General features: G+C 41.8%; 1 protein-coding gene across 6 annotated transcripts in view; it reads right to left on the bottom strand.

The window, feature by feature from the left end:
- Positions 1–26,899, bottom strand: part of FNDC3B (fibronectin type III domain containing 3B) — a 369,819-nt gene that overhangs the window by 331,609 nt on the left and 11,311 nt on the right. The window contains exon 2 of one of the 6 annotated variants that reach the window (XM_039338123.1): positions 8,033–8,128. The exons of 3 other annotated variants lie outside the window; for them this stretch is intronic. The gene's annotated coding sequence lies outside the window, so the exon portion shown is untranslated. Of the gene's footprint in view, positions 1–8,032; positions 8,254–14,883; positions 16,322–26,899 lie in introns of those variants that run through there. 2 more of the 6 variants (XM_039338161.1, XM_039338113.1) reach the window with 2 other exon arrangements.

Here is a 26,899-nt window from a genome sequence, read left to right as displayed (position 1 = left end):
CATTTCACGGGGGTCGCCAAACCACACTGTCGGCCATTTTTTTCCCTTTTCCCTAGCTGTCCTACTCCCTCTTATTGGTGGCCACACCCATTTGGGGGTCACCAGAACATGGGAACTGTATTATAGGGTCACGGCATTAGAAAGGTTGAGAACCACTGGTCTAGGACAACTCACTGTGCCCAATTTGTCGCAGCCAACTCACCATGGCCAACTTTCTGTGGGACAAGAGTTACACTAATATCGAAGAAATGGTGGAATAGAATCATTAAAGAAAGGATGCAAAAGGAGGGACAAAATAAAATGTGGATGACAAAAAATAAAATAATGCTTTAATTATTTTAAATAATTAAATTTAATTGTTGAATTGTCCTGCAGCGAATTGGACACAGCAAGTTGTCCTGCAGTGAATTGCCTGTGGCAAGTTGGTCATGGTGAGTTGACCTTGAGTTTCTGATTCTACTTCTTATTGCCCTTCATATAAAGAGGATGGTTGCCAATGAAGAAGGAAGCAAGAATGCCATCATCTCTGTCTCACTGGGTGAAATCCACAGACAGATGAGCGAATGTACAGCATCCTGCTTACTTCAAAAGTAATTATTTAGGGAGAAAATGTGTTGACCCTCCAAGCAAATACTTTTGACTTTTATCAACAAGGCTGTATCAATTCCAATAGTATCCCTCACATCTTAGAACCCTTTTAGATGAAGCCCACCAAAACTATAAAGACCTTGCAATATGGCTCCATGCCCAAAAAAACCTTACTGTCCCAACAACTTCGCTGTATATCTATAAAATATGGCTTTCTCCTGAGAACAAGAGCAGCTACTAGTACTTAAGTTGAAAACTGGCAAGGATTTTCTCATTTTCCATCTTCACTAAATCTTTGCCCCATCAGCTTGTTTTCCAAGGATCCCTGAGCTAATCAGCACTAAACTGTCACACGCAAAGGTTGATGACTATACGTTAAATTACAATATATATGTTACAATATATATACAATACACACACACATACACACACATAGCTCATGCCCATTCACACAAATCTAGTAAGGTAAAGTTCAAAAAGGAATCAGTGCCTGATAAAATTCAAGAGAATTTAAAGAGGGTTGGACTAAATGGTTTATGGTAACATACTCTAAACTGATGACATGTTTAACTCCGCCCTCCAACTGCATTAATCACTGCAAAAGCTATGCTTTTTCAGAAGCAATTCTCTGGTCACACCTTTTGAGCAATACCATTCCTTTGCATGACAAGGGACAGATATTGAATTTGCAATGATGCATTTTTTACTGCTTGAGAAGCAGGAAAAATCTTCTGCCTCGGATGCCAAACTAATTTTACTAGTCACAGATATTTGTGCACCTGGTCTGGAGTGTGGATTGTGAAGGGGGGGGTGAGGGGTGATTTACTATTCTGCTGGAGGCCTCCAAATATCTTAGGCCAACCCTCATTGTAACTGCACATTCCAGGAGAATATCAGCAGCACTAGACAAAACAGTTTTAAGGGAATATTCTCACTGTTCAGCTGATAAATTTACAAGAAGACCCAGGGTTTCCTGGAAAACAGTTCAAAAGTCACTTTATGAAGATCTGGATATATTTAATTTTTTATATGGCTTCTGTTTTTTACCTAAAGTCTTGGTTTTTTTAAATTTACATAATATAAGATTCATGACACAGATCAGTGATTCCTGCCACAGTGGCAATTAGATGGAACATAAATCATCATGGCCAAGAAATTTGGTTTAGTTTTACTAATTCTAGCCAACTAATGATGCAAATGGGCATCAAGTAACATAGATAGAATCTAGGCAAGAAAAATAACCAATCCAGCCAGAGGACAGCATCCTTAAAATAAAAGCTCTCTACATCCCAAGCCATATAACTGAACCACATTTCTAAAACTGCAATTAGAAGCTCAACTGCAGGAGACAGCTTTTTTTTTCATTAGACAAGTCAGAACAAATTTCTCAAAAGGAAATAAAGTTATAAAGGCAATGTAGGCTAAAAATATTTCATGTATGAACTTGGAAAACTTTTATAAAGTAACAGCTCATCATCTCTATCCCAGCAATGACCTCAGCGAATGAGTTCATCCATTTTAAATATGACATGGGGGCTAATTTTCATGATAGAACAGACACAAACTCTGCTAGAAACATAAAAAAATAACAAACCATAATTGGCTAATCATATGGTACAGTATTCCTTTATGACCCACCAATGCTTTCTTCCTTTCTTTTTCATCAAATTGTCCGCCCTCAAAAAAACATAGAGAAAAGTATGATCTAAGTATTTGAAGAAAAGACTAAAATCAAGGATCAAATATAGTAACTTATTTTCAGATATGCCCTGTGAGTGAGGCAAAGCATTACACCACTTCTACAAATAAAGCCAACAATCATATAAGTTAATTAGTGGAATTATACTGCTCCTCCAATCCACAATTTATTTCACTGCTTTAATCAGAGATGCATCAGGATTATATTCAGAAGTGTATATATAAAAACAATACAAAGATAGTAATCTCCAAGCAGAATCTGGCTTCTGCATGCATTTCTGTTGTACGTTTACAAACATAGGAAGATGCCTTACAGTAAATCTGCTAATTTGCATGTCCAGACTTATACACTGTCTGGCTGCAAATGAATATCCAAAACATGTGCTTTATTACATGAGCTGTACAGGGCTTTTCTTTGTAGATGGAAGAAGTATAAAGAATGGCATGTGAGTATTAGAAATTTCTGCAATTTCAAGCAGGCTTTTCCGCATACATTCAAACACACAGTAAGGAATACAAACATGCCTTTCAGATATGACTGAAGCTAAACACTGGGGCTATACAATTCATTGTTCAGTCTTGCATTCTGCAGTTTTTCTGCCTACCTGCATACAAAGAAATCTGATAGCATTCATACATAGCACTTGAAGGTGCTAGGATTATCTGTATATGATTAAAGAAAAGTTAAATGAATTAATGTTACTAAATTTTCTCTCAAGCAACCCAAGAAATAAACACAGCCTTTTTTTTTTCTCTGTACATAAAGATACCAACTAAAACACGCAAGTAATGTCATATAATTCCAGGGAAGGCAATAATCTTGGTTGCTATGTATACACAATAAGCACAACCAGGTTAAAGAGAGATCTCATGGGTACCTTCAAAAAACATGGATTGCTTGATTAATTTCAAGCATTGGCAGAAAAGGAAACAGGCTACAGAAGAGATATTTTAGAAATAATATGCACAGAAGCCTCTTTTCTGGAATGAAGTTACTTATCAAGATTTGAACAGCTCCCAGCTACAGGTGTTTCAAAAGACCTTGAAAGTCTGTTTCTTGTTTCAAGTCTTTGGCAAAAATGGTTGAATCTCCCCTTTTCTTCTTTTTCCTTGTTCCCATCAGGGGTTGTTATCTCTGCCATCTTGGTTTATTTTTTGCTTTGTTTTCTTGTTTTAAATATTTGTAAACCTCACAAATGGGGACTTGGGTTGCATATAAATTCAATAAATCATTAATTATTATTCAGGGGGCAAGAGTGAGCATGATGTGCAGACCCAGCTTCTTTAATCCATTTACACAGTTTTCTTTTCCAAACTGAGAAAGATAGTTAATTCAGCTGGGGCATATCATGGGAATACAGCCTGGACAATTGGATTTGAACTCTCTTGTACTGTAATTGCAAATGCATTTCTCTGAAAAGTACAGGTAATCTTCATCTTACCACAGTTTGTTTCGTGACCGTTTAAAGCAGTGGTTCTCAACCTTTTTAATGCTGCGACCCCCAACCGGTCGTAAGTCGAGGACTACTCAACCGGTCGTAAGTCGAGGACTACTCAACTCGTGCAGCACCATTTGCAGAATGGGACTTTTGGCGGGCTCAGCAGGGCAGAGACAGCCTGGACAATTCCTATTGGCTTTTGAAAGTCAATAGAATTAGACTCTATTCAAGAGAGTCTATTCTATTGGCTTTCAAAAGCTAATTGAATAAAAGGGAGTAGCACAGCTAAGGAAAAAGGGGAAAAAATGACATTGTTTGGCGACCCCCGTGAAATGGTCGTTCGACCCCAAATGGGGTCCCGACCCACAGGTTGAAAACCACTGGTTTAAAGTTATAACAGCACTGAAAAAAGTGACATGACCATTTTTCACACTTATGACCGTTGCTGCATCCTCATGGTCACATGATCAAAATTCAAATGTTTGGCAACTGACTCATACTTATGACAGTTGCAGTGTCCCAGGATCATGTGAATCCCTTTTTTAATGACTCTCTGACAAGCAAAGTCAATGGGGGAGCCAGATTCATTTAACAGCCATGTTACTAACTTAACAACTGCAGTGATTCACTTAACAACAGTGGCAAGAAAGTCATAAAATGGGGCAAAATTCACTTAACTTATATCTCAATTAGCAAGAGAAATTTTGGGCTCAACTGTGGTCATAAGTTGAGAACTGCTTGTATGAATTGGCAGAAAAGGAAGCTAGGACAGATATTTTAAAAATAATATGCATAGAATGCTGGAAAGAGTATCTAGAAAGGCATAGGCATTTTAAAATTCTAATTGCTTGCAAATGCTGTTAAAAGATCATTCAACGGAGCACAGAAATTTCAGTCTTTTACACAAAAATAAATACGGAATACATCCCCCACTACCCATGACCACCCACACATAAGACATTAAAGCCATGCAGCTCTTTGAATAAGTATCAGTAGATAACTTGAAGGCCTTACTTCAAAATAATTCAAGTTTATAACAAAGGCACTTCACATCACTAGGATCCAATCCAAGAATGAGAACTTGTGGCCTTCTCAATGTTGCTCAACTACGTTTCCCAGCATCCCTCATCCCTGGAAAAGATTCAGCAACATCTGTCTCCCTATTCTGATTACTCCATCCAAAATGGCATAGGCAGACCAAGAGAAGAGAATATTTGTAGCTCACAGTTGAACTGTGGGATCCTTGGTGCTCTTGGAGTTTAATTGTCTTCTTGCAGACGTTTCATTACTAAACTATTTCCTAGTTTGATGTTACCTAGTTTGGTAATGAAACATCTGCAAGAAAACACAGAGATCACCAAACCACAAACCAGAAGTCGTAGGCAGCACATTGCAGAAGTTACCAAAACTGTATCAAAGATCTGTATCTCCAGATCACCAGTTGATAGCATCAGTTGAGGCAAATTCTAATCCAACACATCAAGAGGGCATCCAGTTGAAGAAGATTCATTCAGGAGGAAAGGAAAGCAGACTGACACTATTTGACTGCACAATCAGCTCAGCTAGTTGACTGGCTCCCTCCCAACCCCTTACTGATCTCAGGCACTGATTCTGGGCCAAACACAAGGCAAGCAAAATGCCATCAGCATACTGATGGCACCTCCTTCCAAAGTCCAAGCTGATTTCTTTGAGCATTTGTTTGTACTTGGAAAAAAGCAGAGTAGAGGAATATTTTTTAAATGGAGCTGAGTCAGTGGGAGACAATGGAAGGTTGCAGGACCAATTCCGGGTATCTGCAGCTCTGTATCTGGTGGACATGGCCACCCCCAAATGACACAGGTTGTAACTAGAAAAAAAAAAACATTTATCTGGATTTCAACACAAGCACCCATCTGCTGAGGATTCTTGACATATGAGTTTCCTCTCCCCACAAAATCTCCAGGAGAGTCTACCCTTTCCAACTATTCCAGGCTATTCCTCTGAATCAGCCGTCAAAATGGGGAAGGGATGTGGGAGAGTTAAGAAGGGAAGATTGCAGCTACAGAGAAAAAAGTTCTCCTCTCAATAGAACGAATTCCTCTTTGACTGGAATTACAGATGCATGTCACAGAAACACCCTCCCCATTTTGCTAATAAAGTTTAGCCTTTAAAAGAGGGGGGGGATGAAAAGACTGGCTTAGGAAAGTAGAATAATAATATCAATAACATCTGGAGCACCTCTGGAACATCATTGGCATTAACTAAATCACCATCAGTCAATTGCAAAAAGGCAGCCTTGGAACAGCTTATGTTCTGCCAAGATAGTCTGAAGGCCATCAAAGCACAACATGCCTGCCTGTCCCAGGTCCTTGGGAAGGAGGACAAAAATGCCAAATTCAGTCTAAACATCTGGCTGACCAACCATAATAATAATAATAATATCAGCCAGCATTCCATTTCCTGGCAATGTGTTATTTTAGGGGGTAGGGGGGGGGACTGTACGTTGGCAAAGAAAATCAAAAGTTTCCAGAAATCTTTCCTCACTTTTGGCGTCAGCGAGAACGGGAGGAGCCCTGGAGGACGGACTGGCCCGTTTGCGTCTTTCCATCGCTTTCTCCAACGTGTCCCTAGACAGAGACATTTTGCCAAAAGGGGGGATGGGGCTGGGGGGGGGGGAAAGAATTTTTCTTTTTTTTTAAACCCTCCAGCTTTCTCGCCACCGCAGGGAGGAGCGCTGGCTGCATCGCCTCTACCTGAATGACAGACCTCCTTCCTCGCCGTCCAGGCGAGAGGAGGGGGGGTGGTGTCGACGTTCCGCGGCATTTTGCAGGGTGGACCCCTCCCCTCCCCTCGGCTTCATTCGTTCACCGGGTCCCGGCCGGCTGATTCTGCCCTTACCTACACCCGTGGGCGAGGTGGCGGGCGGATTGTGGGAAGGGAGCATGGGGACGACAAAGCCCATGCTCCGCTTTCCCGGGCATGCGCGCGCGAGAGAGAGACAGAGGGAACTCGCCTTGCCCCTGATCTGGCACTCCCTTTTCTTTTGGGGAAAGGAGGTAAATCGGGGGCTGACGGAGGAGCGGGGTGGAGGAGCCATCGCTTGACCACCGCGGTTAGACAGGCTCCAGCCCCCCTTCCCCCTCCCGGGAAAGCTGAGCGGAGTCTCGCTGGATTGCTAGGATAGGATGGAGCGTGACTCTCCGCACCCGCCCAAAGCTGAGGAAAGCCCTCCCCGCCGGCCTCAGCCCTCTACGCGGGTTTCCTTCCAGAAAGAGCCCCGCCAGGCGCGAGCAACCCGTCCCCTCCCTTCCTTCCTTCCACTTTCCGCCCCGCTTCCCTCCGCAGCCCTCAGGGTTAGACCCAGCGCCCTCCCTTCGCCTCTGACCCTCCGCCTCGGCCCTCTTCCCTCGCCCAACCCCGGCCCAACTTCGGCTGGCTCCGAACGGAAACTGCGCCGATCCCTTCTTCTTCTCCCCCCCCTCCGCCCCCGGCCAGGGCAGCCCGAGAAATGGACCGATCTTGCTCCAATCGAGCCAAGGTTTTTCTTTTTTCTTTTCCCTTCGCTTCCTTAAAACTAGATCTCGCTCTTTCTCCCCCCTCCCCCCGCCCTTCTCTCCCCGTTTCCCCTTTTAAAAAATAATAATTAAAGCAGGGCGAAGAATCAAGGCGCTCGAGGCTGAGGAATGGAGTAAGCAGGAAAGTATGAAACGCGGGGAAAGAAACGGACCGGGCAGATTTCAAAGGCACCGCCAGGGGTATCTCCAGGAAAAAAAAATAAAAAAAAAATAGAACAACTAAAAAAAAAGAACTAACTAACTTCGGGCTTCACCTCCCGCGGGGGTCCCCCGATTCAACTTCCCAGTTCTTCTCCCATTTTAGACTACTACGATCTTCACTTCTCCCTGCTCTTCCTCCCCCCCCCCGCCCCCGAAAAAAAATAAAATAATCCCGATTCCCACTCGGAAGATTTTCGCACTCTGAAAAACAAAAGGAACCCGGATCGGGAAAAGGGGGGAAAAAAAAAACCGACGCGACACCCCCGCCCCAACACACATACGCACGTATGCACACTTTGGAAAAGCGAGGAGGCTGAGAAGCTTTCTGCCTTTTTTGCAAACCCCGCGCAGAAACTGGGACGCTTTTTATTCTTGCAATCGGAAGCGTCTCGTTTGCTTTTTTCCAGGGACCGCGAAGTGGGGTCGTGAGGGGGGGGGAAGGAAGAGCGGTAGATAGAAATCCGTTTTCACGCAGGGCATTTCCCCCCCCCCCCCAGTCTCCCTCTCCAGCTTTCCAGGCACGGGGAAGACGGCGGGCTGCGAAGGGCTTACCTTGGGGCTGGAAACGGGGTTGCGCGCGAGGAGAAATGCCCTGTCTGTCCTTCGGAGGGAAGGAGGCGACCTGCAGTCCGATAAATCCCCGCCTGGCTGGAGAGAGTGAGCAAGCTGGATTAACTACCAGGCGGGTTCGGAGTGGGATTCCGCCATGTCAATGATGTCGGACCACATGGGATTTGTGACCAGCCCACATACCATACAGTCTGGATTAGAAGCTACTGTGGGAAAGGATGGAGGAGGGGGGGGGAGCAATCAGCTGGGAAGGAACGGGAGGGGAGGGGAGGAGGGAGAGGCAGGCCAGCAAGGGAGGGAGGGAGGGGGGCAACACGACCGACGCCACCTACGATACACACCCGGACACGAGACTGCCCTTTCCCATTCTCGTTCACTCAACTTCCTGCAAACTGAGAAGCGAGATGCGCGCAGAAGGACGGACGGCGGGTTTCTTTCAGCCTGCCGTCTCGGGTTGGGTTCGCAAGACCAGCCGAGCCACGAACTAGACTAGAGCCTTAACTTTTTAACCCAATGCGTTCTGCCTTGGTGGTTAGCGGAGAGAGAGTTCATTCAGGCTGTTGTGTAAACTCAGGAAAATGGACTAGAGGGAAAGCAGGTCCATTCAATGGGGCCAGTACAACAGGCTTAATAATAAACGCGGGGGGGGGGGTGTTTCTTCTGAGTGGACGTCACATAAACTAGGAATCTTGTCCTATGGATTGACATGAGATCCACAGGGAGGGTTATTAGGAGGACTAGATTCTGGCTGCAAATGTGGTCTTCACTAGAGATCTCCCCCTCCCCTTATGTGTGAGTGTAGGGACTATATATGGAATTCTAGCCCTAGTGATAGGCATGTCCAGTTTCGCCTTGAGTCAAGCAGGGCAAAGAGTATTAAATTTTTCAGAAGCTTTGCCATAAAATTAGCAGATCCTCAAGAATCTCCAGTTAGATCAGAGGCTTTGGGAGAATGAAAGTATCGCAGTACATATGAGGCCTCTTTTTAATACTCAATAACTTTTTTTAAATACTCAGTAACTTTTTCCATACATAGCCAGGGTAAGAAGCCATACCTCTGTTATAAATTACATGCATTCTGAGCTCTTACTTAGATTTTCATTGTAATCGTCCCTGAAGAGATACCAAATCCTCAAAAATTTAGCTTTCCCTTTTGTTGTTGGGATTCCCTGCCATCGATATTTTTGCAAAATCAATAGAATTGCTATTTTCCCTTTTTCACAGTTATGAGTTATAATTTCATCGTCATTTTTGCATTTACAAGATTCCTGTAAAGTTATCATATCCCTTAACTTTAATCCCCCCTTATCCACCGAACCTCTTTCAATATCCACTTCTCATGGAGATAAAATATTGATATGGTTATTTGTGTAACTTTATTAAATGGGATACGTTTCCTTGAAGTTGTACGAGGCTCCTGGTGATTTTAAGGACACATCACTGCAGTTTGCTTGCCGAGAGTAAGACAGGTTTTCTGAAATATTTTTTCAGCATCTATCTTACCAGCCCCTTGTTTCTGAGTGGTCTCCCATCCAAATATTAACTAGACCATCCTAATTATTTTCTAAGCCCAAATACAGGTAGTCCTCAACTTAGGACCACAAAAAAGTTCATCACCAAACGATGCAGTCATTAAGTGAGTCACGCTCACTTTTATCACGTTTGCTATGGTCGTTAAGCACATCACACAGTTAAGGAAACCCAGTTTCCCACCTTGACTTTGCTTTGTAAGAAGTCCCCTGGGAAGATTTCAAATGGCGATAAATGTCTTTGGGATGCTATAAGGTTCATGAATACATGCCTGTTGCCAGGCGCCCAAATTTTGAAACGTGGGACTACAGGATTGCTGTGACAATTTTAAGTGCAAGGACCAGTCATAAGTCAGTTCTACCTGTAACCAGCTATTTTTTTTCTGTGCCACTCTAACTTTGATCATCCTTAAATAAATCGCCCAAAGTCAAAGACCACCTGTAACCAGCTGCTGCCATCTTGTTGAGGCATTATTATTATAATTGTAACCTTTTTAACCACATAGTCCTAATTCAATTAAAGCAAAGGTGAGCAGCTAATTTTTCAGCTACTTTGTAGGCCAAATTTTGAAGGATCGCCACCACATTTGCAATTTACCTTTGCATAATTTATTGCGGAATCTTTTTTCTGGACCACACAAACTGTGTCCATCCCAAAGCAGGGCCTGAAACTAGATCAGTTCCCAAATGGAACTGATCTAAATAATAATTGTCATTCAAGGCTCCCTGAAATGGAAGAAAAAGTTGACTTTGTACCATCCTCAAATAGATATCTGCCTCTTGCTGATTTCAGTAATTAAAATGAACAAAAGAAGGGACCATGTCTTGGTGTTTTCCTGCTGTCCAAGCTGAAAACCAGCCAGATGGCTAGATCCCATTGTATGCTAGTTCAAGGCACATTGGGGCCTGTCAAAACTATGGCAAATTCAAATCCATCAATGACATAAGCCAAGTCAACATGCCCTTCTGCAAGAAATTGGAGGCAGCACATTCCCTTTCATTTTCCAACCTGGGATTAATTAGTAACATATATTGAGGCCACTGCAGGTAAATCTCTAAGTGGGTTGAAGCAAAGAGATGAAAGAGAAAAGAGAATGGCATCCTGCCCATGGACACCAGCGTTCCTGCATTTCAATCCCTTGATGCTTGTCCCTGCTCCTCGTTAACAAAGAAATGATTTCTTTCCTTTAATATGATTGGAGTCATTCTTTATTTCCAAGAATGACTCCACCCAGCATTCTCAAAAAAGAAGGGAAAAAAGAAGGATAGGTATAGTCCTTTGCATTGTGCAAAAGCATGTCCATCTATCAAAATAAAGCCAATTTTAGGGGGGACTGCACTGGACCCCAGAAAAATTTCCTTCCCCCAAAGCAGGCAGTAGCAGGTAAAAGACAACCAATTGGGGGAGCATGAAAGCTACCTGCTCAACCATCCACTCCCAAAGTGAGCATCTTTGGCCAATCAGATTATAGCCAACCAGTTGATTGGGCCTTTTAGAGTCCAAAGTTCACTGTGTGGTTTCTTGAAGTTCAAGTACCCTTGAAGAGTACTCAGAAGTTACAGCTGGCATAGAACACAGCTGCCAGGACAGTCTTAGGGGCCCATATGACATCTCTGTTGCATGAGCTGCACTGATGGCTGTTTGCTTCTGGATCCAATTCAAGGTGTTGGTTATCATATTTAAAGCCCTTTATGGATGAAAGGAGGCTACTTGAGGAATCATCTCACCCCAAGGAAAGTGGCCTGCCACACTCACTCCAGCAGAAGGCATGCTGTAGACCCTCTTGGTCAAGAAACTTTAGTGGGGTCCAGGAGATGATCCTTTTCTGTGGTGGCTTCTGCCCTTTGGAACATCGTGCCATTGGGATTGAAATCTGCCCAACCCACATGGCCTTCCAAACAGGCCTTAAAACCTCCTACTGCCAATTGGTTTGGGGCCCCAATGTGGACATCCCACACTTGAGACGGGTAGTGGATTAAGAAGATCACACTTCCATCCCATTCATGTACTGGTTCCCAGTTACCCAATTTCTGTTAATTTTAAACGTGTTTAATCTTTTTAACATTTTTATATTCTTGTTTTTATGATGTTGTAAGCTGCCCAGAGTCATTCGATAGGGGGATGGGCAGATGTGGAGAAAATAATTAAAATTCTGACTTTGACAATTAAGTGGGTTACTGCTAGAGAATTGGCTTGTAGTTTTCATTTGGTATAACTAAAAAGTTGATATTGTAGCTTTATTATGTATCTTACCGCACCAACAAAACTCAAAAGTTGCTGCTTTATGTTTCTTTTTAAAAGTTTCTTTTTCCAGTTCCCTCATTCTATCTCTTATCCCCTTCCTTTCCCTTTTTTTCCATTATCTTTATTTGTATTTGATGTTAAGAAAACTTTTAGTAAAAATATATATTTAAAAAATGATAGCGACAGGAGTGGCATTTGATAGGTAGGTAGGTAAGTAGGTAGGTAGGTAGGTAGGTAGGTAGGTAGGTAGGTAGGTAGATAGATAGATAGATAGATAGATAGATAGATAGATAGATAGATAGATAGATCAAATAGTTTCTTTTAGATACTTCTTTAATTGTTCCATTTTAAACACACCATTTTAATTTCAAATCTGTGTCCCGAAATTCCTTAAATTGCACATTTTCATTTTGGTGCTACCTTTATGAGAGTGTGGCTGGTATGTGGGTGGGTCTCTATTTTGCCTTGTTTCATTTTTTAAGAATCAGAGGATTGGAAAGAGCTAACTACTGTTGAATCTTCCTTTCTATAACAATGGGCACATAACCATAGTTGTATGTCGAAAGCACAAAGTCATTCTTCCTCCATGAAAGAACTTTGAGTTGAGCTTTGTTATTTTTATTATGAAGCATACAAAGCCATGGCCACCCGTGCATTTAAAATATACTACTTTAGAAAGTGAGATTGCAATGTTCTACATTCTTTCCTGAAATTGAGTCCCCTAGCTGGAGTATTTCCAACTAAATAGGATCAGGCTGTACCTTATGACTATGGCTAAAACATATTTATAATATATCTAAAATTATCCAACACTTAAGTCTGTAAAGGAAACCTTAGCTAAGAAGAGTACTTGATTAGAATTTCAGAAAAACGTTACTAAACTTTCCAATAAATATTACAATCAAGAAAATTCTGGAAAGGGCATGTTTTATTCCATACCAGCGGTTCTCAACCTGTGGGTCGCGACCCCTTTGGGGGTTGAACGACCCTTTCACAGGGGTCGCCTAAGACCATCGGAAAACACATATTTCCGATGGTCTTAGGAACCGAGACACTGCTCCTCTATCCGTCTCCGCACAGCTTCTAGCTGGGGGCTGTTGCAGCACCGGATTCATTTCCGTCGAGCATCTCCTAAGGGAGGCTGCGCTGCTTCGCGGCCCTTTCCGCGGAGGAGGCTGAACTAAGTTCTGCCGGCACTGTTGCCCTCTTGGTGCGCTCTCTCTCTCTCTCTCTCTCTCCCTGGGCACTTCTCCAACAAGCTGGGTGGAGCTGGCGGAGTGGTCTTCCTGCCCCCCCCTCCCTGGCCAACTGGTGCCGGGCAGGCCGGCGACCTTCGGAAGTGAGGCGAGGACAGGCAAGACGCTGAGCCCTGGGCACGGTGGGTGAGTGGGCGGCATCGGTGTGTGCTTGGAGAGCCCTTAGGGTTGGGGGTCACCACAACATGAGGAACTGTATTAAAGGGTCGCGGCATTAGGAAGGTTGAGTACCACTGTTCCATATGGCTACCATTACATTGAGGTTGTACAGTCTGGTGTGTGTGTGTGTGTGTGTGTGTGTGTGCATGTGTGTATGGGTCATACATAGTCTTCAGTTAATTCTGGTTTTATTTTGTGTATTTATTTTTCAAAAGTAGACACTGCCCAACTCATTAACTAAGTGACTCTGGACAATTTACAAATAAAAAACATAAAACCACATACAATTAAAAAAGAACTAAAAACAAAGTCGAACCAAAGATGAAAAGGTGAACAGAGTGTCTTCAATCCACCAACCACCCTCAGGGTTGTCTGTTGTTCTTCAATCCCCACGCAAATTGGCAAAGCCAACTCTTTGCACTCTTCTGGAAGGCCAGGTGAGTTAGGGTCAACTTTACTTCGGACTTTTTTCTTGCCACCCTACTGCCCCTTTGGACTCAAGTCTTGTTCATGGAGAGATTTTCCCAGAGAGAATGTAAATTTGATAGAAAGAATTCCCTCTGTACCCCTAATTTAAAAGCAAACTAATATAAGAATTGGAATAGAACCAATCTTAAACTACATACAAAAACAGCAAGTTAAGTGGTTTGCTCACCTGGAAAGAATGTCTTGGGATTCTATACCATACAAAACATATACAAAAAGAGGAGAAGGCCAAAGAACACAAAGCAGATTCAGAAGTTGGAGAGACAATACCAAAGACACAGCAGCATGAAATAACAAAGGTTGAGACTGCCAGAAGTGCAAGAACCAGAACTTTATATTTCCTTCAACACATGAAGTGGTGGTGGTAGAGGTGGAGGAGGAGGAGGAAGAGGAAGAAGAAGAGGAGGAGGAGGAGGAAGAAGAAGAGGAGGAGGAGGAGGAAAGGGAAAAAGGAGGAGAATAACTAATATATATTTTCCTTTAGGTTTGACATTTGGATATCCATGTAGGTTTGCGTATTCATTCAAAACTCCTGGTTTGACTTTGTGGATACCCATGTAGTTTTCTTGGCAATAGCATAGAAATGGTTTGCCACTTCCTTCTTCCAGATGTTTTGTCAACTTTCCAGTCTAGCTTAGAACTGTACAACTCTGTGTTTCCTGGTTGTATCCCATCCAAGTACTAATCAAGCTTAATCCTATTTATCTTCCTAATCCAGACAAAATCGTCCAGGAACTTCCACCTACTGAAGCTTTACAAACACACTTGGGCACCAAAAGTTCATCTTTATTAGGAAGAGGTGATTCAGAAGAAGTGCTTTGAACTTTGGGCAAGCGTGTCTCTATTATTTATTAAAGCAGCCTGAGTTTCTTCAGGATGATGTGCAAGTCTGCAAAAAGGACAATGCTGTTGTAGGGAATCCAACCAATTAGAGTTCATAAAATTCATAAAATAGCATTTTTTTTTCTCCCCTTAGGTTCACTGGAATGCCTGAAAAAAGGATCTACTGCTTTAACAGCACTAGCATAGACCTCATATGCTTTGCAAATAATTTTCACAGCCCTAATCTTCATTTCCTTAGGATAGCTCTGTCATGATAAAACCTAATAATGAAAACAAAGTAACCCTCCCAGAGGAGTCAACAAACTGCAAAATTACCTGGTGTGGTGATTATGGATTAGAAGTTCCAATGTTTGTAGTACTTATTTAGCGGCCATCTCTTGGTAGGAACGGACCTAGGATTCTCATTCTGGACTTTGAAGATAGGAATGGTTAGCCCTGGTTAGTCTTAGTGAGAGACCATCAGTCCCAAGGCTAGATTAGTAAAACTATGAGGTGAAAAAAAAAATAAGGTTGGAAGTTGAACCAATCCGTCTGTTCATGTGAGCATTCCTGACGGTAGGAATATGAAGTCATTGAGGGTTAGTAAAGCATACAAAAAGGAGATTTACTTATAGGAAATACATTGCTGTCAGGTCCCAAGAACCAAGAAAGACATACAGAGTTACTTCTGAGCAGTTTCCTTCATTGTTGCTTGCCTGTAGACAGAAATCTTGCCAAACTGAAGGAACTACTTGCAACATTGAAGATACACTCTGAGAATTGCTAGGGAGAAACCCTCTTAACTCTCTTTGTTTCTCCCAACCAAACAATCAAAACGTTGCTGCCTCCTGGATCTCTGGAATGCAACCCCTCCCTCCTGGAAATCCAAACTACATTCCACCCCAGGCCTGGGTATTTTATGCCGCCCGGGCCATATCCAGCCCTTTGGCTTTCCAGTTCGATCTAGGATGTTAGAGTGGTGGCAGGGGACAGAGCAGCAACAGAGGGCAGTGGTGAGCAAGCAGAGGGATGGTGGAGGTAGACAGGGTGGAGGCAGGGGGTGAAGCAGCAGCGGTTCTCCAAAACAGTCCCAGTTTTTCATGTGGTCTTTGGAAAATATACTATAATGGTCCACCCCTGTTCCCCCCAGAATTGCAGAGATAGGCAAAGCCTATCATCTAGCGAGCTACCTTTTACCAGAATGAGAATCAAAGATCATGAGTTCTGTGCACATTTTCCAAGGAACATGGGCATAAGAGAGTAACCTCAGATTAGCAGGCTCTTAAACAAAATAATCAGTGTTGTAGATAAAGAAGGGCTACTTTTAACTTATTTTCAGTCTACTCTTTCCTTGAGATAGATCATGAGGTGCTGAAGAGTCAGTATCCTTGCCGCAACAAAAACAATGCCTAGTAAGCAGAAATGGGAAGTGCAAACCACTTCTACAAAGTCATCAAAAACACTGAAATTGTCCCTAAAATCAACAGTCACTGCAACATAAAAGCAGTTTTCTTCTTTTTAATATTGCCTCAAAATTAAAACGTATTTTGCATCATCAAAATATTTATTTATGAAAGTTATTCACCAACCATGTCTTTATTGTGCAAGTCTGGGCAGCTTAGAGTCTGGTAAAACAATATTATTTAAAAAATAAATAGTAAGGAAATAAGTACATTAAGATATGACTTCATATTGGAAATGAAATGAGGATTTATTTATTTAATTTATATCCTGCCTTTTATAAATATATATATATGTAGGTCTTTGGTTATTCGGGTTTTCTCCCGCGTAAAATTGGAAGTGTCTTGGTGACGTTTTGACAAAGTCCCATTCGTCATCTTCAGGCTGGTGTTTTCAGCTTCGTGCTTCGAGGAGCAATGTGCTCCTCGAAGCACGAAGCTGAAAACACCAGCCTGAAGATGACGAATGAGACTTTGGCAAAACGTCGCCAAGACACTTCCAATTTTATGCAGGAGAAAACCCGAACAACCAAAGACCTACATACAAACACCCGCAAAAACCTCAGAAAACATACATACATACATATATATATATATATATATATATATATATATATATATATATATATTATTTAAGAGAATAAAATTTAATTAACCAACCTAGCTTTCGTCAAAATACATTTGACATCGTCAGGGTTAAAAGGCAAATATAGGGAGTAGACTTATATACCGTTATCAAGCGTCCTGTTATCAAGCGTCTGCTTCCGGCTCTTAGAGCGTGTCATTGGCCCCAGCTGTTCAAAATGTAACCCAAGCGTGCCTCCTTTAATACACATTCTTTTGTTCCTAGCTCGCATTCCCTCACACACCACTCGATCGGTAGCTTTGGGATTAAGTGGATTCAGGATTAAGGTCTTCCCCCCTCCCCCGTGTGTAACTCCTCCATCACCCCGCATACGGTCGCACCTAAGGGGTGAGGGTGGGGGGTATCTGGCTTGACTCCAGTATCCCCCTGAGTCACAAGTTCACCTCGGTCCTGTCCATTCATCCCTTGAGATGCACTATGGATTCTTTTCCCTACCCCATGTTGTTCTCCTTTGCATCCTCCTTCCCATGCACTATACTGAGGGGTCTGCTGTCCATTCCAATCACCCTCCTCCCACATATGCTCAAAGCGTTCTTTGCTGCCATCCCATTGGGAGTGCTCTGTTGTTCAGTCCGTTGCCGGCGGGCGTCACCCTCCTTCACCCCTAACTCCTGGTCGTCACCTTTCTCAGGGCTCCTTTGCCTTGATCGTAACTGTTGTTTAGCTACCAGACCTCGTGCCAAATGCACTGGAGGGGGGTGTCTTTTTTCATTTAGCTGTGACCGAGTCACCATTGCGTGCCTCCGCATACCACCTTTCCATTCCGAGGAGGACTTGCTTTCAACAGGTTGCGGCGAGTCCTGCGGGAATTGTATACTGGGGCCGATCTGTTGTTGGTCCAACGGCAGTTGCCTTCCTAGTAAGTGGGGAGCACCATCCAAGGGTCCGCTAGTGTGGTGGAACAGGGAGGGACTCTGAGCCGCGTCCTTGTTCCGGTCATACCGTTTGTGATGAAGCTCCCTTTGGGCTTCATCACAAACGGTGATGGTTACCCGCGCTCCACGTTCTTAGGGCTTGATGTGCTGAACATAGATTCACGTGCCGGTTGATGGAATCACCTCCCGAATACCACGCTTCCTTCAGCAGGCGATCTCCCTTTGTGGCATCACTGATCAAGACTTGGGTGTTCTCAAAGTCAAAACGGTGGTCATACTCGGCCATGTGAGCCCAAATTTGAGAGTGTTGTTCGCTCGTCTGATTGCCAATTTGTGTTCGTGTAGGCGTGTTTTTAGCCTCTTTGATGTCTCGCCTACATAATTACTCTGGCAATCCATACAATTGATCTTGCAGACTACCGTTGATCTCTCGTTGGTGGGGAGTTGATCCTTAGAACGCATCCCTTTTGCCCGCAAGAGTCTGATTGGGCTTGTGGGCCACTTTTATATTGTGTGGCGCCAACAACCTGGCCGTGGCCTCAGACACATTACTAATATACGGCAAGGACACCCGTGTGGCCTGTATCAAGGGTTCTTCGTCCTGCTGTCTGTTTCGGGGTTCTGGTACATACTATGCTGTTTGATAACAGGACGCTTGATAACGGTATATAAGTCTACTCCCTATACTTGCCTTTTAACCCTGATGATGTCAAATGTATTTTGACGAAAGCTAGGTTAGTTAATTAAATTTTATTTTCTTAAAGCATTCTCTTGGTGATCATTGTTTTAATAGTATGGATATTCCCAAGAGTCATATTCTTACTTTTATTTTATATATATATATATATATATATATATATATATATATGTATATGTATATGTATATGTATATGTATATGTATATGTATATGTATATGTATATGTATATGTATATGTATATGTACATGTATATGTACATGTATATGTATATGTATATATGTATGTTTTCTGAGGTTTTCGCGGGTGTTTGTATGTAGGTCTTTGGTTGTTCGGGTTTTCTCCCGCGTAAAATTGGAAGTGTCTTGGCGACGTTTCGACGAAGTCCCATTCGTCATCTTCAGGCTGGTGTTTTCAGCTTCGTGCTTCAAGGAGCACGAAGCTGAAAGCACCAGCCTGAAGATGACGAATGGGACTTCGTCGAAACGTCGCCAAGACACTTCCAATTTTACGCGGGAGAAAACCCGAACAACCAAAGACCTACATATAATATACATATATATATATATATATATATATATATATATATATATATATATATATATATATATATATATATATATATATAATATATATATATATATATATATATATATATGTTTTCTGAGGTTTTCGCGGGGTTTGTATGTAAGTCTTTGGTTGTTCGGGTTTTCTCCCGCGTAAAATTGGAAGTGTCTTGGCGACGTTTCGACGAAGTCTCATTCGTTATCTTCAGGCCGGTGTTTTCAGCTTCGTGCTTCGAGGAGCAATGTGCTCCTCGAAGCACGAAGCTGAAAACACCAGCCTGAAGATGACGAATGAGACTTCGTCGAAACGTCGCCAAGACACTTCCAATTTTATGCGGGAGAAAACCCGAACAACCAAAGACCTACATGTATATATATACATATATATATATAAAACTTAAGGCTGTGAACATATCTAATGCTCCTTCTCCCTTCTATTTTCCCCACAATGACAACTTGGTGAAGTGAGTTGGGCTAAGAAAAAAGAGGTCACCCAGGTAGCTTTCCTGGGTAAGGCTGGACTCGAACTGAAAAGTTTCCTGGTTTCTAGTCTGGTGCCTTAAACACCAGACCAAACTGGCTCTCTGCAGAATTATGGGGAATGTATCAAATTAGTTTGGCGTTCCACATCAGTTTAATGCCAGAATGAAAAGCTGCCTAACTCAACCATTACTAAGACTGTCTTTGCCCATTGTTGATTTAGCAACTAGCTTAGAGATAGGTCACCAGGCATTTTTCAGATGCCAATAAAGGAGAATATTTGTAGCTCAGGGTTGAAATGAGAGGTCCTTGGTGCTCTGAGCTTGATTGTTTTCTTGCAGACATTTCATTACCCAAACTAGGTAGCATTAAGCATAGATGATGTTACCAAGTTTAAGCAATGGAAACATCTGCAAGAAAATAACCAAGTTCAGAGAGCATTAAGGACCCCTCATTTTCCAAATGTTCTGAATTGCCATAATCACAGACCGTAGTCATTAATTATGCCGAATGGGCTTGGTGAGTGGGCACCACGTTTCTTATTCATAAGGCAGATATTAAAACCTATTTGCAGTTCTTGAACCCCTGTTATCTATCTAGGAACAAAAATAAATGTATTTAGGGCTGTAATCTGCAGTGTTGTTATTAAGACTCATTTAACACAGTAGATACAAGTAAATATGCACAACCATGAACTGAGTAAGCATGATTAGAGAATCAGTCAAAAAAAGTGAGATGCTCTTACTCAGATCCCTTATCCACGAATCTTAGCAGTATTGAAGATGCACAGAAGATCGGCTCATAATGATAAATACTTTGGCCTGGAATCCAAAATTGTCATGGTGACTCAGCCTTGTAAAAGCAGGATATGGAAACAAGGTATGAATCAGCTTTTTGCTGGGCTGGAAAATTAAAGACCGCATCAGCACTTCAATATGCAGGAAAATAAAATAAACCGGTGATGAAAGTGTGTTCACTCCTGTCCTAACTTTGAGAGTGCTATTGTTTTTACTGTTGTTTTTGAACCCATGACAGTTATTTCTCAGTTTTACCTAGCAACCCACTCATACACGCTCATATCTTCAGAAAGGGAATAAATTGTGTGCTAGCCTTTGTGCTACATTTTATATAGGCAGACTCAAATAAAGGGGGGGGGGAATCAGCTCTAAACTGATGTCTTAAATTCTGGGTGGGAAGACTGCAATGGCATCAGAATCCCTTCAAATAAACTCCTTGGTCCCTACGAAGCTCTCCAGACCATCTGATGTTTCATTTTAAATTTAAACTCACATGGTACAAAAATCAAATCCACCAAGCACATCATTTTTCTTTTCAAGAATATCCCTGGCTTCATAACTGTCCCTAAATAAAATAAAATAAAAATAGTAAGTACCAAGAAGAAAGGAAAAATTAAGAACTGGTAGGAGGGAACACTGTGTGAAAAGAATGGGAGTAAACAGTTCTGGTTAAGGTTAATTTGAATTTACATTGAGACCAATGACCTCTTCTGTTTCCAGTCAGTTTAAAATGGTCACATCCTGTTCAAAGTCTGCAGCTGATTAGGATTAAGTTCAGGGTCACCTCTCTTTTGGTCAGTTCAATGACCAACTGTTCTAGGACACTGTCCTATATAGTAGCTAGGAAGCTTACCTCTTTTTCTTGACTGAAACACACAGTTACTCCATCTCACGGTAATTGAAATTTTCCTCTGCTACTCTGTATTCTCCTGAACATGATTACTGGATTCCATGATTAGTGTCAAAGTCCTCCTGAGTATTTTAGGCACTGGTTGATATTATAGTCTCTAGTACTGAATTGCTCTCAGAACACAATATTTTGGGTATAAATGCAAACTACACTACCCACAGGATTCCTGATGGTTCTCAGTGACTATTATTTTGCCTTTTTGCAGAGCCTTTTTTTCCATTCTGTTGTAACTTTTAGATGATAAATAGAAACAGCAATAGCACTTAGATTTATATACCACTTCACAGTGCCTTACAGCCTTTCTAAGCAATTTAAAGAGTCAGTTTATTGCCCCCAACAATCTGGTCCTCATTTTACGACCTCTGAAGGATGGAAGGCTGAGTCAACTTTGAGCCTGTGTGAGTCGAACTGCAGAACTGCTGGCTGTTGAGAGTCAGCAGAATTAGCCTGCAATACTCCATTCTAACCACTGCACCACCATGGCTCTTAAATGTGTGTGCAGAGATTATTTTATTTTTAATCTATGGCAAGCACTTAGCAAATGTTAGGTACTTTTAGTACAATAAACAAATTATAAATTTACACATTATTAAGAAACTCAATATAAACAAAGCAAAGTACTACTAGTAGGAATAATATAGCATATGATAGCCCAATTTCCATTTTTCAAAACTTTCTCTAGCTGGGACTTACATTTAATTTTTCTGACTCTTAAGTCAGTGTGACTCTTTAGCAACAGCCTGGACAAATTCCTGTAGTTTTTTTGGCAAGATTTCAGGGTTGCCTTCTTCTTTCTAGAGTTGAGAGAGAATGATTAACCCAAAGTCACCCAGCTGGCTTCATGTCTAAGGTGGGCCAAGAAATTGGAATACTTGGGTCTTTAGCAGAACAATTCCCACAGAACTGTTGGACGAATAGAGTGGCCCATTTTGTGATCAGATCACTTCTAGTAAAGTTCTTCCATGTGTCTTAAACAGGCCATACCAACATCCGAATGCTTCTGTTGAGTTCAGAATGGGACATTTAGGATTTGGTTTTGAAAAGGGACATTTAGTACTTTGGTTTGGAAATGTTTGGCACCCCTCCATTGTAGAGCACTGCTGTTAACAGCTGCAGAGATAGAAAGCATGCAGGTGGCAGTGTTTTTCTAGAACCATCTTTGCAAATCTCTCAATTTGGAGAGTCTCTAAAGTTATTCATATACCATTGTCTTTCAGGAGCTTGGCTATTTGCTTAATGCCACCATACATGACATGTTTTGTACTTTAACCTATTTTTGCAGTAATTATGATCTGTTTGTAAGGAGACAGGGAGATCTTCCTGAGCAGTTATTTTAAGATCTTATATACCTCTTTATTTACTTGTTTGCACCTGACATGCACAAGATAAGTCTATTGATACCCATTCTTGTGTATTTGTTTTTCTCCTTTGAATTTAGGCAATCTTACTTAAGAAGAAATGAAGTATTTTATATTTGCTTGCAGGTTTCCAGAAATGTGGTGGGGTTTTTCTGCACCAGTCCCATGATATTTTCATGAAACACCAGCTGGACATGAAAATTGCAATACTAATCTTATCCGGTTGTTCCTGCTTATATTGTATTTTCAGGAAATTCATAATTAAGCATTTATATCCCCCAGTGTTTTCCTTCTAGCTCTCTGCAGTTTTCTCCATTTGTGTTCTTCCTGGCCTTTGGAAAGACAAATAAGAAGGAAAAGGCTTAGCTATAAACAGGACTCACAAAACAAGAAGTTTAATATTTGTATTAATTTTAATAATAAAAACCCAATATAATTTAGAGAGCTAGCTAGGAGCAGGAAATTATGGTACCAGGCTAGAAACTGGACGACTGTGAGTTTTAGTCTCACCTTAACCATGAAAGTCAGCTGGCCATCCTTGAGCCAGTCACTCTCTCTTAGCCCTAGGAAGAAGATGACAACGGCAAACCACTACCCAAAAAAATGTAGCCAAGAAACCAGCAGGGACTGCTCCAGGAAGTTGCCAGGTGTTGCCAGGAGTCAACCCTAACTTGAAGGTAATGAATGAATGAATGAATGAATGAATGAATGAATAGATCTGAAATATTGTATTCTCCATCTATCTTCTGTACAGCCCAATCCTCCCATTCTTCCCATCTAAATACAGTCATTTCCCATCCAGGTCTATTTTTTCATCTTTCTTCTAGAATGCCATCTTTCATCTTAGACTGGAATTCTGCACCCTTAACTTAGAACAGAATAGAGCTGGAAGGGACCTTGGAGGTCTTTTAGTCTTCTAGTCCATCCCCCTGTTCTTCTTTCAGACAAGAACTTTAAGAAGTGTTGGGTCTGGAGTCTTGTTTTTCCTTGGGTGGGATGTTCATAAATGTCTGCCTCTTATACAATGATTAAACATACAGGAGCTCTTCTTGGCAGCCCCTTGACTTGTCTTTTATTGGATCTCAGCAGGTGGCAGCACCTGACACTCCCCCCTGCTACGCTGGGAAACAACAAAGGACAGTCTGGCTTAGTCAGTGTTTAAATCTGAGTCCTCTCTGGTCTGGGAGATTTAAAAAAATGTATCCTAGAAAGAACAGTGACAAATCACTTTTGTTTGCTGTGTCTAGAAGTCATTAGGAATCAAGCTAATTCAAAGAAGTCCTTTATCTTTAGTTTTAAATAAATCATCCCTGCTCAATCACAGGTAACCCTAACCCTTTGATCACATCTATTTAACAAAATCTCCTATAAAAAAACATAGCTGAGAAATCATGGTGTAACCCAGTGTTTCTTAAACATTTTGGTCCCATTATTAAAATTATCTGGCATGGGTTATATTTACCAATATTTACCATATTTTTTAAAAAATAAAATTAATGATTTCATAGAATGCTGATTTGGCTATTCTAAAATAGACTAAAAATAACAGTATTAAATCAGCTTTATTAATATTAATGAACTTATTATTGTAATAATTAAATCCATAAATATTAACATAATTAAAATATTCTTCATGAAATATCCTATATTTTTAAAAATGAAAAGAGTATCATTGCTTTAAACATCTGCAAGTATCTTCAATATCTGACAAATAGTTTTGATTCTGAGGATCCCTGAAAGTGTCATGGGGGAAATGTTTTAGGACCATATATATTTTTAAAAAAACACCTCTGGACTAACATTCATGTTGCTTGCCCAGAACTCAAGTTATTTTATTACTCAAGTTGAAAAACAGGATGTTGCCTTTCATTCTGCTGCATGCAGAAACCGAATGGGTATGTCAGCTGAAGCTTTTATGAAAGCATTTCCCTATAGAAATGCTTGTCAGAAAGTTATTCAGGTTGGTGCTCGCCAATTTAGGAATAATAAGAATAAGAAAGACAAAAAAAGTCTGGATTATGGATGTCACAGTACCTGAAGACAGCAGTGTAGAAAAAAAAGAACAAAATACAAAGACCTGCAAATAGAAACAGAATGACTATGGCAAAAAAAAAAAAAAAAGCAAATGCAGTGCCAATAGTAATAGGTACCTTGGATGCAATCCCAAAACATCTGGAGCACCACTTGAACACCATTGACACTGACAAAAATCACCATCAGTCGATTGTAAAAGGCCACTTTATTTGGAACTGCGACAATATCCTTTACATCAGGGGTCTTCAAAGTTGGCCCTTTTATGATTTGTGGACTTCAACTCCCAGAATTCCTCAGCCAGGCTGGCTGAGGAATTCTGGGAGTTGAAGTCCACAAGTCATAAAAGGGCCAACTTTGAAGACCCCTGCTTTACATTCTTTAACGCCATCAAACAATATCTTCCTATCCCAGATCCTGGGGAAGGATTTAATAGATCGGTAAAAATATCAGATCCAGTCTAAACATCTGGCTGACTGTGTGACCAATCATAATAAGAGTCCATCATAATTTTTCAGTCACTGAGTAATAAATAATGTATTAAATTTACATGCCAACTAACTCTCAGTGACTCTGGGCAGTGGAACAAATTGTTAAAAAAATATTAAAAACAACAAAGTAGCAAAAAAGAAAAAAATAATGGCAAAAATAAAAACTGGCTGGAATCAAAGAAAATAAGGTTTGCAATCAGGCCTGGGAGTAGAGCCAGATCTTCAGGGCCCTTTGAAACGCTAGCAGGGTGAGGACTGTTTGAATCTATTATGGCTCCAGAAATGTGTGCTTCTTGGATTCTGAGAGATGGCACCATTTAATCAAAGAAATCTGGGGCGCTAACAACAAATCCTGCCAATTGGATTGGCTGGGCAAGTATTAGGGGAGACAGACAGTGCCTCAATTAACCAATCGGTAACAACCAGCACCTTGAATCACACTCAGAAGCAAATTGGCAACTAAGGCAGCTTGCAAAGCAGTGGTGTTACATGGGCATACTGAAGCATGTCCATTAACCACCCATATTGTTACATTCTGGATCAGTTGAAATTTCTGGATGGTCTTCATGGGTAGCCCCATGTAGATTACATTGCAGTAGTCAAGCTGTGAGGTGACCAGGGCATGAGAGCAAAGGGCCTCCTGACCTAGGAAGTGGCGCAACTCCTCCTATACAAAGTCTTTCCAACTGCCATCCATTGATCTGGGAGTCCAGGAAGATTCCAAAATGCACACCATCCTTGAAGTGCCACTGAATCAAAGGTCAAAGTTGGAATATCCTCAGATCTGGGTAGTCGAAACACCCACAGCTGCTCAGTCTTAGTAAGATTGAGCTGGAGATAGCTCCTGCTCAGCCTAACCTGCACAGCCTCCAGGCACTGGGAGAAAATCTCAACAACTTCACTTCACCAGCCCTTGCAAGAGTCAAAAGCTGTAATTGGGTATCCTCAACATATTGATGATACTGAACCCCAAACCCCAAATCATCCAGTGTTTTCATGGAGGTATTGAAAAGGAGGGGAAAGGGTATAGAACCCTACCACACCCCACAAAGCAGGGGCTTGGGAAATGATTTCTACTCCTCAATTTACACCGACTGGAATCAGGAAAGAAGATGTAAAGTAAAAGAAGAGAACTGGAGAAATGAACTGAAGAAACTTCTTGGATGAGAAGCAAAATGTTTTCAAGGATAAAACAAAGTCCAGTTGCCTTTTTAAAAGCACCTTTGGGATAAAAGAAGAGACTGTAGGGAGGCTCTCCTTACAGTCACTCATGCCCTTGTCACCTCACGTCTGGACTACTGCAATGCGCTCTACATGGGGCTACCCTTGAAAAGTATTCGGAGACTACAGTTGGTCCAGAATGCAGCCGCACGAGTGATAGTGGATGCTCTTCGGTACACCCACATTACACCTATCCTCTGTGAGCTGCACTGGTTGCCTATTGGTCTCCGGGTCCAATTCAAGGTGTTGGTTATTACCTTTAAAGCTCTATATGGCTCAGGGCCAGGCTATTTGCGAGACCGCCTACTACCTCATAGTTCCCTTCATCCGGTTAGATTCTACAGGCTGGGCCTCCTTCAGGTCCCGTCGGCCAAGCAGTGCCATTTGGCGGGGCCGCGGGGGAGGGCTTTCTCTGTGATGGTGCCCACGTCTTGGAACCAGCTCCCCCCCGGAGATTAGGACCGCTCCCACCCTGTTGGTTTTCCGCAAGCTGCTTAAGACCTGGCTTTTCCGACAGGCCTGGGGTTTATAAAATCTGACCCCTGGATGAATGTTACTGTATTGTTTGTCTTGTTAAGTTATATTGTATTTTTATTGTTAGCCGTCCGGAGTCCTGCGGGAGTGGGGCGGTCTATAAATTTTAATAAATAAATAAATAAATAAACTTCTTCTCAATGAAAGAGAAGCACAGTGCCCCCAATGCCCAACTGATGAGCCATCTCAAAGGGATAGTGTTATCCCCAGTAATAACAATTACATTAACATCTGAATCTCCTAACAACAGCAGTGATGTGCATTGCTTCCAAAGGTCCATTCCAGTC

The sequence above is a fragment of the Crotalus tigris genome, unplaced genomic scaffold (assembly GCF_016545835.1).
Source record: "Crotalus tigris isolate CLP2741 ecotype Arizona unplaced genomic scaffold, ASM1654583v1 scf7180000017549.6302385, whole genome shotgun sequence".
NCBI classification, from domain to species: Eukaryota; Metazoa; Chordata; class Lepidosauria; order Squamata; family Viperidae; genus Crotalus; species Crotalus tigris.
The sequence above is the reverse complement of the archived record's forward strand: the minus strand, read 5'-3'. Positions and strand labels throughout refer to the sequence as shown.